At 50.1% G+C, this 13,233-nt stretch overlaps 1 protein-coding gene across 3 annotated transcripts in view; it reads right to left on the bottom strand.

Annotated features, from left to right (window-relative positions):
• Positions 1-12,731, bottom strand: part of smad1 (SMAD family member 1) — a 114,135-nt gene extending 101,404 nt beyond the window's left edge. For 2 of the 3 annotated variants that reach the window (XM_043699166.2, XM_043699195.2), the window contains exon 1: positions 12,609-12,731. The gene's annotated coding sequence lies outside the window, so the exon portion shown is untranslated. Of the gene's footprint in view, positions 1-12,099; positions 12,306-12,608 lie in introns of those variants that run through there. The other variant, XM_043699176.2, reaches the window with a different exon arrangement.
• Between the last annotated feature and the right edge of the window lie 502 nt (positions 12,732-13,233).

The following is a 13,233-nucleotide window of genomic DNA, read 5'->3' as shown; positions in this document are numbered from 1 at the left end:
CACACCACAGTGGAACACTCAAAAAAAAAAGTTAGAGGATGCTACAACAGCAGGGATGGCAAGGTTCTCTTGGATGGATAAACTGAAGTTAGCATAAAGTCAGAGGAATTTACTTTCATCTCCAAAATACCAAGCAAAATTTTTAATCTTGCACAAAAGTTACATTTGGAGTTTATATAACTAGAAGCGAGAACAAATTCTTTCCAGTATCCTTTCAAGAAAAAGCTAATGTAAATATGGCTTAACGGTTAATACAACTATAGACTACTACTGTAGATCCACACTCAAAATCAGACTACCGAAAAACCAGCACTGTTCAAAGACCAGACATGTTTTTTTGTTTGATCTTTCCTCTTTTTAAAGAGTTCGATGATGATGTAGGGGAGCAGTGGATACATGAAAGAAAGAAGTTATTCAATCCAATGTGCGAGAACTGAATTTATACCCTAAAGTGTTTGGCGATCACATCATTTGGTCTTCCCTATTCAGCAAATTAAAGCATTCCAATCTGAATTAATGTGTTCCAATGTTTTGTTCTGAAAAACCAAGAAATTCCAATATTGGCATAACCTCAATTACAAGGCTGACAAGCTCGTGAACATCAGTCCAAAATAATTTTGCTTTGCACCAATACCAAGCTGTCTAAGTCTGGAATCAGGAACCCATGTGATTCCAAAGCAAAGCAGGGAGGCTTCCTCTTTTTTGTAATGACACTGCTGCCTTCTAGCTGCCTAATAAGACTGCCAGTGAGTTTAAGACAGTAATTCAATCTTGCAGATCTGATGTTCACTCAATTTACAGCATGAGAATAGCTCAACTGAATTACAGTCTTGTAACTCACCACCAGACATTTGTTACCCTACATAGAATATAGATACACGGCACAATAGCATGAGCATACCATATGACCCTATCTTTAACTGAACTGGAATAGGTCACTAAGTGATAGCGCCTGCACAGGGAAGTCAATAGTGCAACATGGGAAATACTAAGAACTCAATTATCATGATTTCAGTAAAGAAATCTGAAGTCAATTTTTTTTTTTTACAGATCAAGGAATTTTTATTCAGATTTGTTAAGATTGTATAATCTTGAATATTTAATAAAACTTATATAATAAAATCTATTGTCTACTCAACACTCCAGACTAAAAAGACTGAATGGAGCAATTTGATTTCACGTTCAATCGAATGGGTTAATTACTGCATCTGGGATAATGGGCTCACATCCTGAATTTCACTGACTGACCTGATGTAGACTGGCGTATCATTTTGCACAATTTCTCAGCTGTAAATCAATTGAGGATTTCAAAGAAGGTTGAAGAGTCTGATAATGACGCTTTCGGTGCAGTCTCTTGGGATTCCATTTTACAAAGAATGTACATTATTTATAAAGGCTAGCTGTGTGCCCATTAAAGCTTTTAAGCTCAATAAACAAAAGCTCCTATAGTACAATTCAAGTGATCTGCGTGAACTCAATTTTTTTTTCTTTCAAGACAGCACCAACAGTTATAAAGTACCACTAATCGCCTACTTCTAATGATAGCGAGAAAACTTTCACTGCTCTGAATATTACAATAGTTTATTCAAACTGGATCTCCTAAGAACACAGCATACCATAATTCCTGCATTACAATGGATTACGGCTATTTTTAAATCCATGAATAGGGCTCTCTCACGCCACCTTTCGACAAAGGGGTCAACTGAATTATTAAGAAAAAAGTGATTTGGAGATGCTGGTGTTGGACTGGGGGTACAAAGTTAAAAATCACACAAACACCAGGTTATAGTCCAACAGGTTTAATTGGCAGCACACTAGCTTTCAGAGCATCGCTCCTTCATCAGGTGGTAGTGGAGGGCTCAATCCGAACACACAATTTATAGCAAAAATTTGCAGTTTGATGTAACTGAAATTATACATTGAAAAATTGATTGTCTGTTAAGCCTTTCATCTGTTAGAATACCGTGATGAAACTATCACGGTATTCTAACAGATGAAAGGCTTAACAATCAATTTTTCAATGTATAATTTCAGTTACATCAAACTGCAAATTTTTGCTATAAATTCTGTGTGTTCGGATTGAGCCCTCCACTACACCTGATGAAGGAGCGATGCTCCGAAAGCTAGTGTGCTTCCAATTAAACCTGTTGGACTATAACCTGGTGTTGTGTGATTTTTAACATTAAGAAAAGTGCAATCCTGCCAAGAATCCACAAAGTTGCAGAGCTACCAGGAAGGTCAATTAGAAAGTGATTTGTACGATCAAATAGATTTGTCACAGAATAAAAACTAAAAAAATGTTATGAATGTTTCACAAACATGCAAAGACAGTCAGATATTCCAAATTAATTGATAAATAGTCCAAGCTCAGCTCAGTTACCACATCTCCAACTTTTATTCCACCAAAAATTATAATTTTCAGAAGTCAATACCTTCTTGACAGGGTGCAGATACAGTATTCTAGGGCATACTCCCCATTTATAGATTCAAACTTACTTCTGGAGTTTATAAAACAAACAGTCTTTATGGTCATGGTGCACATGAAGCTGGAGTACATAGCAGGAAACTTGATCAAAGTGAGGTATACAAAGCAGCTGCTAAAAAGTAGTAATTTCTAGTGTTTGGTTTTGAATTATAGCATGGTTCCAGTGTTCTTGAAGGTTATTTATTACTCAAATGAAGCAATTTCGCAGCAACAGTTTCTTAAATCTGTTTGACTACTTTCAATCTATTTAGATGTGACTTACAAATCTGCCAACAAAAAAACCTCTACATTTTAAATACATTCATATTGCTCGCCAACGCATAAACTGCAACGATACTCAAATCAGATTTGACCACAAAATAAAAGCAGCCCTAGTGACTAAAACATTTTGCTCCACTGCAGATGGTTCCAGATGCAGGTTTTCCCCCCTTATTTTTAAAAATTCAAAGAATGAGGATGAAGCTGACCAGGCTAGCATTTACTGTCTGTCTATCTTAATTACTCTGGAAAATGATGGTGGTGACCTGTCTTCTTGAAGCACTGCAGTGTAAACACCCACATTTTTGATAGGAAGGCAGTTCCACGATTTCAACCTGGGCAATTGAGAAGGAACAGCAATAAAAAGGTCTAGTCAGAATGATGAGCGTTTGGAAGAAAATTTTTAGGTGGTGTTCCCGTGAAGCTATCCCTTGTCCTTCCAGGCTGTATAGGTTGAGACTTGGGAAGCTGTAACCTAAGAAGCCCTGCTGAGTTACTGTACTGAATCTTGTAGATGGTGCAAAGTGATACTATTATGCATTGTAGTGAAGGGAGCAAATCTTGAAAGGTGATGGATAGAGTGCCATTCAAGCAGACTGCTTTGTCCTGGTTAGTTCTAAGAGTGTTTTTGAAGCTTTATTCATCTAGGCAAGTATTCTAACATACTCCTGATTTGTGCCTCGAATATGGTGACCATGTATGGGGACCCAGGAGTCAGTCACCCATGAAAGCCCAAGCCTCGGCTGTTCTTGTCATCACAGTATTTACATGGCTTGTTACAGTTCAGTCTCTAGTAAATGAACCCCTCCCCCCACAAGATACAAATGGTGGAGAATTCAATATTAATGCCATTGACTTCAAGGGTTGATAGTTACACTCTCTATTTGGAGATAGTAATTCCCAGACTTGTGGCTCCATTTATAAAGACTAAATCTGAATGACATCTAGGTATTGCTACACATAAACAGGAGCTACTTCATTAGACAGAGTAAAACAGGGTAAAAAAAGATTATTATTCTTCAATATATGTAATGCGAGGGTACAAAATAAATCTGAATCTTATAGGTATAGCTCCACTGATGCTCACAATCTTTAGTATTTCTCTCTTATACAAGTTGCCAGGGAATGTAAGCAATCTTTAAACTGGAGAATCATAGCTGTAAATAACCACACCCGGTCACATGCAAAGATCAAGGGACAGCAATCATGAATCACACATGGCTGATTCTTCCCTTAACACAAACACTACAACCAATCATAACGTCTCAAATATCAGAGGTGAGATCACCTGAAAAATGAAAATTCAAATCTTCCTCATTTGTATGGCTGAGTTTCACATCATGTGTTACAGTACCTACTACTCCATTAGCAAAAGAAACTTAATATTCTCAAAATAAGGGATAAACCTTATCATCTCAGTCCCAATGTTTGTCCCTTATTGTTTCATTCATAGGGTAGCAAAATTTTAGAATTCTCTGCCCTAGAGGGTTGTAGAAATCAGTAATTAAGTACATTCAAGACAGATTCATGAAGTTCTAGATATTAATGATATCAAGGAACATAGTGCAGCAAAATTATGTTTCAGAAAATAATCAGCCACAATTAAGAATGCTAGACCAAAGCTGAACAGTCTAATCCTATGTTCCAAATAAATGAAGATGGCCAATACCCAACACAGGTCAGGTATGGTTCAGTAGAGAAGTCTTGCACAACTCAAAAGAGCATGGGTTCACGTTCCACTCGAAGATCTCCAGGTCAAATTTTAAGCTGACCTATCAATGCAGTATCAAAGGAGTGCTGCACCTTTTTGATGAGATATTAAACCAAGGACCCTCAGACAAATGTAGAAACAAATCCCATGGCACTTTCAAACATTTAACTATCAAAACAGTAAAAATAAATTATCTGGTCTTTATCACATTGATGTTTGTGGGTGCTGGCAATACAGAAACTGTCTAGATTTCAAACATTTAACTACATTTTGTAAGAACCTGATTGGCTGGTAAATGATGTGATCATGAAAAGGGCTTATGTAGCACTAGCTCCCTACAATTTCACTCTCTTCCAAAATCAGTACAATAACAGCAAGGAAAGTTTTTACTTTCACTGCTAGGCCATACACAGCAAAAGAGCAAAGAGGAGGAAGGTGGCTTGCCACCAGTCCTATTAACTGACCATAAAACTGTAAAAGGGTAAGTACCCATGCACCATACAATAACAAACAAATGATCAAATGTATCTATCCTTTTATTTGCAATAGGGTATGGCAAGGATACACATATAAAATTTCAAGTTTACAACACAAAGTAGTATGTAACACTCCATGTATTGCAAACCAATTTACCACTCATCTTGAAGTTCTATTCTTCGTGAACGGTACAAAGACATCAGTGGACTTTGTCAGCACCTTAGAACATCAAAGCTGAGTTGATTCCATTTTCAATCAAAATACACATTTCCAACAGCAAAAATACAATAGTTAGAGCAGTAATTCCAACTGGAATGTATCCTTTCTAGTCTTGGCATAGCTAGACGAAATGCTATGGATAAGCTATTGTAATCGAAATATGAACCTAACCCAGGTTATTCCTGATCTGTATGGTTTAATACTACAGCTAGCTTTGCATTATCTAATCACTAAGATCTGACAGAAATAAGATTTCAATGTCCCTCCTGTAGCTATTCCTGCCAGTTTTACAATGACAGGTCATTAATATTGTATTTATAAAGACCGAGCTGACTGTACTATTCAGCATGAGAAGCTGCCTGATAATCACTAATGAATGAGACTAAACGTGTTCTATCCCACTTCAAATCATACTCAAATACTGCTGACAAGGCTTAAAAGGACAGCAGTATTTTCTCCAGAAAGTGGAATTCAGAATCTTAAAAATATAAAAGTATTCAGCGTGACAGGTTGATATAGAACTGGAGGATGCTTTCATTTCAATTAACGATTAAAAAAAAATTTGTTAAAATTAAAATCAAAATCCTTGTGCAAGATGGTGGCAGAGTAGGATGCTCCGGCCCAAGCCCATACGCTCCACCCTTCTCTTCTCATTTTTTTTACTCAGTGCTTTTCTGATGTTCTTCTTTTTCTCTTCCTCTTCGACTCTTAGCCTCCAGCGATGATCCCCAGGCTCTGGTGAGCAACGATTCCCAGCCTCCTCTGGCACAGTGACCTCCCAGCCTGGTGTGGCGACCTTCCTGCATAGTATATCGCCAGCACAGTGTGAAGCCAGGACCACTGCAGACTGGAAGTTAGCTGCCAGCGTGGTTTGCTGCACTGAACTTTTATTTCTGTTGTGCTGGGCATTTTATATCGGTATTGACTAAACCCCGTAGCTAAGGAAGCTGTGCCTAGGTTTATATTTAATTGGCAATGTATAAACTTTTCACTATACTCACTGAGTACATGTGGCAACAAAAGGTTATTGTATTCTATTCATTTAAATATGCAGGTAATGTGGCTGGTCAACATTTGACTTAGCTTGTCTGAGTGAAGGTTTTGAACCTTTGTTTTCTAATCGACCTGTCCAGAGATATTATCATCAAGGTGGGACTTGTACCTGGGTCTCTTGGTTCAGATGTAGTGATCCTAGCTCTGTACAAGAGTCTTTCCAACCATTAAGCAGCGTCACATAGACGAGGAACAGGCTATTAATAGTGCTTATCTTATTTGAGTAATTTCTTTCAATTTCCCACCTGGACTATCTGGTTCCTTTGTTCCTCAAAAACTATAGACTAACTTGTACTAATTCCAGCTGTGCATTATATAACATAAAAACTTTAAATGGAAACAAGGGCAGTCAGAATGTGCAAAGATATTTGCATTTAGAATAAAGGGAACAGAATTTAATTCTGGTTTATAACTTAGGCCTCAGATTGTAAATTATTTCTTAAGATGTTTTCCCAAAGTGGTGTGATATTCAGAAGGTGAATAATGCACAACATTATAATTTATTTGAAAGAATATTCTCTAGATTAGTGTTATTGCCAATCAGCTATAGCCAACACACTTGCAGAATTCAATTTTGATATAATTTAATGTAAATTAGTCAGACTATTTCTGCAAATGAAAGTTTATCTAACATACCCTTAAATAGAAGTGAGTGAAAAAATTAAACCAGCAGTTTCATAATTCTAAATGTACAGGAATCAAATAATTACATAAGCAAAGAGACGTAGAAACTATTAAAGTACAATCGCACTGTCTGCAAAGCTGAGTTCTTTTCTTTCCTGTGCTTTAGCCATTGAACAGGCAATTTCAGTTCAGATTTAAATCTCAAATATTCATGGTAAACAAATGCAGAATGTATTAAAATATTTTCTCCAAATGAAAACTCTAATTTCTGCTCTGAATTTGGATCTTAAGATTTTTTAAAGCAAACAATAACCCACTGCCACATACAGACATATTAAATCTAACTTGAGGTATAGCTCAAAGGGCTGACATTAATGGTCTGAATTTTTTTAAAATGTAACATTAAAGTCAAAATTTCAGGACACTAATTTCCTGACAACAGGAAAACAAAAATATTGTGAAAAGTTGTAATGGTGGTAAAAAGTAATTGAATATCAACATTTCTTTTAAAAAATCCACACAAGGACCTTTTTTGTCCTTTTGGTAACTCAATCCCTGCGTTGAACTGATTCTTGTCAAAATGCCAAGAAGGATGTATGGCAGATAATGCACCAGCACAGAGAAAAATGTTGCACAGATAAAAGAAACATACTGCACACATTACATTTATCAAAATATGCTAAACCCACACAGGGCATTTCAGTCACGTCCAAGAGTACCTGCCATTTACAGCAGATTACTAAATAGGACACATGAAACTGATCCAGGGCAAAAACCCCTTGGCAAGCTAACTTTAGAAGATGTCTCCTTTACACCCAAGCAAATACTAACAATTCCTCCTTAGAACGTTAGCAGAGCAGCTACTTCGATATTTTCTGAACCAGTATTTCAATGAACCAAGATAACAAAACAATCAAACACTTTCAACACAGCATCGTTCGTACTGAAACTTCCTAGCTCGACCCCAGAGCGTTTGTACAATTTTAATTTCGGCGTTTCTGGTTTTCTGAAGAGCCTCTGGTCAGAATTAGCTTGATTTTAGTGGGGTGGGGAAGGAGAGAGAAAGAAGAGTGAAACGCGGCACATTTGAGACCTTCCTCGGTTCACCCGGAGTTGGGTGAGGAGGAGAAACGCGGCACATTTGAGACCTTGACTTCCATTTCCATTTGGAGGAGTCAAAAGGATGGGGGGGGGGGGGGGGGGGGGGGGGGGGAGGAGAGGAGAGAAAGGGGGGGGGGGGGGAGGAGAGGAGAGAAAGAGGTGGGGGGGAGGGGGGGGGTGGGGAGGAGAGAAAGAGGAGGGGGGGGAGGAGAGAAAGAGAGGTGTGGGGGGGGAGGAGAGAAAGAGAGGTGTGGGGGGGGAGGAGAGGGGGGGAAGAGAGGTGGGGGGGGAGGGGAGGAGAGAAAGAGAGGTGTGGGGGGGGAGGAGAGGAGAGAAAGAGAGGTGGGGGGGAGGGGAGGAGAGAAAGAGAGGTGGGGGGGGAGGGGAGGAGAGAAAGAGAGGTGGGGGGGAGGGGAGGAGAGAAAGAGAGGTGGGGGGGGAGGGGAGGAGAGAAAGAGAGGTGGGGGGGAGGGGAGGAGAGAGGGGGGGGGGAGGAGAGAGGGGGGGGGAGGAGAGAGGGGGGGGAGGAGAGAGGGGGGGGGAGGAGAGAGGGGGGGGGAGGAGAGAGGGGGGGGAGGAGAGAGGGGGGGGGAGGAGAGGGGGGGGGGGAGGAGAGGGGGGGGGGAGGAGAGAGGGGGGGGAGGAGAGAGGGGGGGGAGGAGAGAGGGGGGGGAGGAGAGAGGGGGGGGAGGAGAGAGGGGGGGGAGGAGAGAGGGGGGGGAGGAGAGAGGGGGGGGAGGAGAGAGGGGGGGGAGGAGAGAGGGGGGGGAGGAGAGAGGGGGGGGAGGAGAGAGGGGGGGGAGGAGAGAGGGGGGGGAGGAGAGGGGGGGGAGGAGAGAGGGGGGGGGAGGAGAGAGGGGGGGGGGAGGAGAGAGGGGGGGGGGAGGAGAGAGGGGGGGGGGAGGAGAGAGGGGGGGGGGAGGAGAGAGGGGGGGGAGGAGAGAGGGGGGGGAGGAGAGAGGGGGGGGAGGAGAGGGGGGGGAGGAGAGAGGGGGGGGGAGGAGAGAGGGGGGGGGAGGAGAGAGGGGGGGGGAGGAGAGAGGGGGGGGGAGGAGAGAGGGGGGGGGGAGGAGAGAGGGGGGGGGGGGGAGGAGAGGGGGGGGGAGGAGAGGGGGGGGAGGAGAGAGGGGGGGAGGAGAGAGGGGGGGGAGGAGAGAGGGGGGGGGGGAGAGAGGGGGGGGGGAGAGAGGGGGGGGGGGGGAGAGAGGGGGGGGGGAGAGAGGGGGGGAGGAGAGAGGGGGGGGAGGAGAGAGGGGGGGGGAGGAGAGAGGGGGGGGAGGAGAGAGGGGGGGGGAGGAGAGAGGGGGGGGGAGGAGAGGGGGGGGAGGAGAGGGGGGGGGAGGAGAGAGGGGGGGGAGGAGAGAGGGGGGGGGAGGAGAGAGGGGGGGGGAGGAGAGAGGGGGGGGGAGGAGAGAGGGGGGGGGGGGAGGAGAGAGGGGGGGGGGAGGAGAGAGGGGGGGGAGGAGAGAGGGGGGGGGAGGAGAGAGGGGGGGGGAGGAGAGAGGGGGGGGAGGAGAGAGGGGGGGGAGGAGAGAGGGGGGGGAGGAGAGAGGGGGGGGGAGGAGAGAGGGGGGGGGCGGAGAGAGGGGGGGGGAGGAGAGAGGGGGGGGGAGGAGAGAGGGGGGGGGGAGGAGAGAGGGGGGGGAGGAGAGAGGGGGGGGGAGGAGAGAGGGGGGGGAGGGAGAGAGGGGGGGGGGAGGAGAGAGGGGGGGGGAGGAGAGAGGGGGGGGAGGAGAGAGGGAGGGGAGGAGAGAGGGGGGGGAGGAGAGAGGGGGGGGAGGAGAGAGGGGGGGGGAGGAGAGAGGGGGGGGAGGGAGGAGAGAGGGGGGGGAGGAGAGAGGGGGGGGAGGAGAGGGGGGGGGAGGAGAGAGGGGGGGGAGGAGAGAGGGGGGGGAGGAGAGAGGGGGGGGAGGAGAGAGGGGGGGGAGGAGAGAGGGGGGGGAGGAGAGAGGGGGGGAGGAGAGAGGGGGGGGAGGAGAGAGGGGGGGGAGGAGAGAGGGGGGGGAGGAGAGAGGGGGGGGAGGAGAGAGGGGGGGGAGGAGAGAGGGGGGGGAGGAGAGAGGGGGGGGAGGAGAGAGGGGGGGGAGGAGAGAGGGGGGGGAGGAGAGAGGGGGGGGAGGAGAGAGGGGGGGGAGGAGAGAGGGGGGGGAGGAGAGAGGGGGGGGAGGAGAGAGGGGGGGGAGGAGAGAGGGGGGGGAGGAGAGAGGGGGGGGAGGAGAGAGGGGGGGGAGGAGAGAGGGGGGGGAGGAGAGAGGGGGGGAGGAGAGGGGGGGGGGGAGGAGAGGGGGGGGGGGAGGAGAGGGGGGGGGAGGAGAGAGGGGGGGGAGGAGAGAGGGGGGGGGGGAGGAGAGAGGGGGGGGGAGGAGAGGGGGGGGGGGAGGAGAGGGGGGGGCGAAGGGGGGGGGGCGAAGAGGGGGGGGCGAAGAGGGGGGGGGCGAAGAGTGGGGGGGCGAAGAGGGGGGGGGCGAAGAGGGGGGGGGCGAAGAGGGGGGGGGCGAAGAGGGGGGGGGCGAAGAGGGGGGGGGGCGAAGAGGGGGGGGGCGAAGAGGGGGGGGGCGAAGAGGGGGGGGGCGAAGAGGGGGGGGGCGAAGAGGGGGGGGGCGAAGAGGGGGGGGGCGAAGAGGGGGGGGGCGAAGAGGGGGGGGGCGAAGAGGGGGGGGGCGAAGAGGGGGGGGGCGAAGAGGGGGGGGGCGAAGAGGGGGGGGGCGAAGAGGGGGGGGGCGAAGAGGGGGGGGGCGAAGAGGGGGGGGGCGAAGAGGGGGGGGGCGAAGAGGGGGGGGGCGAAGAGGGGGGGGGCGAAGAGGGGGGGGGCGAAGAGGGGGGGGGCGAAGAGGGGGGGGGCGAAGAGGGGGGGGGCGAAGAGGGGGGGGGCGAAGAGGGGGGGGGCGAAGAGGGGGGGGGCGAAGAGGGGGGGGGCGAAGAGGGGGGGGGCGAAGAGGGGGGGGGGCGAAGAGGGGGGGGGCGAAGAGGGGGGGGGCGAAGAGGGGGGGGGCGAAGAGGGGGGGGGCGAAGAGGGGGGGGGCGAAGAGGGGGGGGGCGAAGAGGGGGGGGCGAAGAGGGGGGGGGCGAAGAGGGGGGGGGCGAAGAGGGGGGGGGCGAAGAGGGGGGGGGGGCGAAGAGGGGGGGGGGCGAAGAGGGGGGGGGGCGAAGAGGGGGGGGGGCGAAGAGGGGGGGGGCGAAGAGGGGGGGGGGCGAAGAGGGGGGGGGGCGAAGAGGGGGGGGGGCGAAGAGGGGGGGGGGCGAAGAGGGGGGGGGGCGAAGAGGGGGGGGGGCGAAGAGGGGGGGGGGCGAAGAGGGGGGGGGCGAAGAGGGGGGGGGCGAAGAGGGGGGGGGCGAAGAGGGGGGGGGCGAAGAGGGGGGGGCGAAGAGGGGGGGGCGAAGAGGGGGGGGCGAAGAGGGGGGGGCGAAGAGGGGGGGGCGAAGAGGGGGGGGCGAAGAGGGGGGGGCGAAGAGGGGGGGGCGAAGAGGGGGGGGCGAAGAGGGGGGGGCGAAGAGGGGGGGGCGAAGGGGGGGGGCGAAGAGGGGGGGGCGAAGAGGGGGGGGCGAAGAGGGGGGGCGAAGAGGGGGGGGCGAAGAGGGGGGGGCGAAGAGGGGGGGGCGAAGAGGGGGGGGCGAAGAGGGGGGGGCGAAGAGGGGGGGGCGAAGAGGGGGGGGCGAAGAGGGGGGGGGCGAAGAGGGGGGGGGCGAAGAGGGGGGGCGCGAAGAGGGGGGGCGCGAAGACGGGGGGCGCGAAGACGGGGGGGGGGCGAAGGGGGGGGCGAAGAGGTGGGGGGCGAAGAGGGGGGGGGCGAAGAGGGGGGGGCGAAGAGGGGGGGGGCGAAGGGGGGGGGGCGAAGAGGGGGGGGGCGAAGGGGGGGGGCGAAGAGGGGGGGGGCGAAGGGGGGGGGGCGAAGAGGGGGGGGGCGAAGGGGGGGGGGCGAAGTGGGGGGGGGGCGAAGTGGGGGGGGGGCGAAGAAGAGGCGGTGGTTCCTAGAGACTCGCACCAAAAGAAAAGTCGGATTTTTAAAATAAATTAAATCACGTCCACGGACTCTTAGCCAACTATCACGGCACAAGAGAGGAGAGACAGAGAGAGAGAAAAACGAATCCAACACAAGCACCGCTCCAAGATTATTAAAGCTCCGTTAACTTAAAAGCTTATGGCGCGCCAAATTATTAAAACCATCTTCACCTCGGTGCAAACCGCAGTGAGCAGGAACGTTACCCCGTCGCCGGACGAGGCCGCGAAGGAAAGCAAGGCAGGCCAGTCGCACTTTTGTAAACATATAAACGGAGGGGAGAAAAACTTTTCGCAGCGGATCACCACACGGCGCTGCAGTTTCAGCCAGACCCCCACCCACGAAGAAAGATTCACCCCGAGGCGAGTTCAGAAACCGAGACTCTACAACAACAAAATTTAAACAAAAAAAAAAGGAAAACTCGGTCGAAGTTTCCCCGGTGGTTGATGTAACTTGACCATCGGGTGGACCCGCTCCGCTCTCTCTCTCTCTCTCTTACCCCGGTGACGCCATGTTGTCCTAAAAAAAAATACTCCCCAAGGGGGTGGGGGGGAATCATGGCGATAACTTTCCCTCTGTCCGAAAACAAAACCGCGCGTCCGTCCCTCGCCGCTGAGAGGCGAGCGGTCGTCGAAGAGAGCTTACGACGTTTGCCGGAGTGACTGGTTGGCGGTGTTCCTACCTGAACGCCACCCGCTCACCCGCCGCCGCCAGCTCCTGCCGCTCGCGCTCCATCGGTCGCACTTCCAACAGCCGCATCACACACACAGAGAGAGAGAGAGAGCCCCGGCGTCAGGCAGGCTGCGACTGCTCACCGCGCCTATGGATCAACCCGCCAACCAGCCGCACTATTTCCCCAACCTCTTCCAACAGGAGAGTCAACTCTTTAAACCCTTCACTCAAATTCTTATGTTTTCCTCCTCTAACCTTATTCATGTTTTATATTAAGTTCATTCAGTAATTATTTATACCGGCTCCTTATTTTACTTTTTCTTTCCCCACTTTTGCGATTTCTTTGATATATTTTCATTTTTTTTTCATTTCTGGAAGAGTTAATTCCTCACTGCATTGTACAGATATTGTTACCAGAGAACCCGTTCTGAAGGAAGGTCGCTGGAGCCGAGAAGTTAACTCTGGTTTCCCTTTACAGGAAGAACACAGCAAGCCAGGCAGCATCAGGAGGTGGAGAAGTCAGCGTTTCAGCTGTAGCCCTTCTTCAGGAACTGAACAGGGGTTAAACCCGAAACGTCGACTTCTCCACCTCCTGATGCTGCCTGGTTTGCTGAGTTGTTCCAGCCTCCTGCCTG

Source organism: Chiloscyllium plagiosum, unplaced genomic scaffold, assembly GCF_037043375.1.
Source record: "Chiloscyllium plagiosum isolate Xiang-an unplaced genomic scaffold, Cpla_swu_hap1 HiC_scaffold_1, whole genome shotgun sequence".
Taxonomy (NCBI): Eukaryota; Metazoa; Chordata; class Chondrichthyes; order Orectolobiformes; family Hemiscylliidae; genus Chiloscyllium; species Chiloscyllium plagiosum.
Note: the sequence above shows the minus strand (reverse complement) of the source record. Positions and strands in the feature narration are given on the sequence as shown.